We start from the raw sequence: 2163 nt of genomic DNA, 5'->3' as shown, positions 1-2163 counted from the left end.
AAGTTTCTAGTACACTGACTGGCTGTAAAGTAATGAGGGGCAATATCAGGTTCCAAGCAATTCATTGTGATAGGGGATCTCTAGGCAGAGGCACAGACAGACGTTCCTGCTGCCAGCAATGAAAACTCAGAATGGTGTGTTGCTCTCTTTGCGACAGGATCAAGGATCTCTCAAAGAGGGTGCAGAATGTTCTCAAAGGGGAGATGGACCAGCAGGAGGCCATTGTACACATTGGAACCAACAAAACAGGAAGGGAAAAGGATGAGATTCTTAAGGGAGAATATAAAAAGTTAAGCAGGAATTTAAAAAGGATGCCCTCGACAGTAGTAATATCTAGATTACTCCCGGTGCTATGAACTAGTGAGGGTAGGAATAGGAGGATAGAGCAGATGAATGTGTGGCTGACAAAGTGGTGCAGGAGAGAAGGGTTCACATTTTTGGATCATTGGAATCTCTTCTGTGGTAGAAGTGACCTGTACAAGAAGGACAGATTGTACCTGAATTGAAAAGGGACTAATATATTGGCAGGGAGATTTGCTAGAGTTGCTCGGGGGTAGGGGATTTAAACAAGTAAGGGGTGGTGGGGGGGACCTAGGGAAATAGTGAGGAAAGAGATCTTTCCAAGACTGGTACAATTGGGAAAAGGAGTGGGTCAAACAGTCAGGGCAAATAGGAGCAAAGCAGAGAGTAAGGTTGGACTGATAAACTGCATTTACTTCATCTGCCTTCCCCATCAGGCCTCTTGTATTGAACTCAGGGCACAGTTGGGAACATGGGACTGGATATCACAGCAATTACAGAAACATGGCTCAGGGATGGACAGGACTGGCAGCTTAACATTCCAGGCTAGAAAGGAGGGCAAGAGAGGCAGTGGCATTTTTGGTAAGGGACAGCATTACTGCTGCTCCTAGGAATAGATCCAGGGAAGTTATTTGGGTGGAACTGAGAAATAAGAAAGGGATGATCACCTTAATGGGATCGTATTACAGAAACCCTAATAGTCAGCGGGAAATTGAGAAACAAATTCGGAAAGAGATTTCAGTTCTCTCTAAAATAGTGCCTGCAAACTTGGAATTGGGGCAGCATGGTGGCTCAGTGGTTAGCACTGCTGCCTCACAGTGACAGTGACCCGGGTTTGATTCCTGCCTTGAGTCTGTCTGTGTGGAGTTTGCACATTCTCGCCATGTTTGCATGGGTTTCCTCCTGGTGTTCCGGTTTCCGTCCACAGTCCAAAGGTGTGCAGATGAGGTGAATTGGCCATGCTTAAATTGCCCATAGTTTAAGGTACATTAGTCTGGTGTAAATACAGATTAGGGGAACGGATCTAGGTGGGTTACTTTTCGGACGGCTGGTGTGGACTTGTTGGGCCAAATGGCCTGTTTTCGCCCTGTAGGGTTTCTAATCTAATCTAAACTTGGAACATATAGACTATTTGGGCTGCCAGAGGAAGTAGTGGAGGCTAGTACAGTTGCAACACTTAAAGGCATTTGGATGGGCATATGAATAGGAAGGCTTTGGAGGGATATGGGCCGGGTGCTGGCAGGTGGGACTAGAATGGGTTGGGATAGCTGGTCGGCATGGACAAGTTGGACCAAAGGGTCTGTTTCTATGTTGTACATCTCTATGAGTCTAATAATAGAGTGATTGTGGGAGGGGACTTTAATGTTCCAAACATAGACTGGGACTGCCATAGTGTTAAGGGTTTAGATGGAGAGGAATTTGTTAAGTGTGCACAAGAAAAATTTTTGATTTAGGATGTGGATGTACCTAACAGAGAAAGTGCAAAACTTAATCTACTCTTGGGAAATAAGGCAGGGCAGGTGAGTGAGGTGTCAGTGGGGAAGCACTTTGGGGTCAGTGACCATTATTTTATTATTATTAAAATAGAGATGGAAAAGGACAGACCAGATCTAAAAGCTGACCTTCTAAATTGGACGAAAGCTAATTTTGCGATATTAGGCACAAACTCTCAAAAACTAATTGGGGGCAGATGTTCGCAGGTAAAGGGACGGATGGAAAATGAGAGTCCAGAGACAGAATGTCCCTCTTAGGGTGAAAGGAAAGGCTGGTAGGTACAGGGAATGCTGGATGACTACAGAAATTGAGGTTTTGTTAAAGAAAAGAAGAAGCATAAGTCAGGTACACACAAGAGAGATCGAGTTA

The sequence above is a fragment of the Chiloscyllium plagiosum genome, unplaced genomic scaffold, assembly GCF_037043375.1.
Source record: "Chiloscyllium plagiosum isolate Xiang-an unplaced genomic scaffold, Cpla_swu_hap1 HiC_scaffold_51, whole genome shotgun sequence".
In the NCBI taxonomy this organism is placed as follows: Eukaryota; Metazoa; Chordata; class Chondrichthyes; order Orectolobiformes; family Hemiscylliidae; genus Chiloscyllium; species Chiloscyllium plagiosum.
This window is presented reverse-complemented; position numbering follows the sequence as displayed.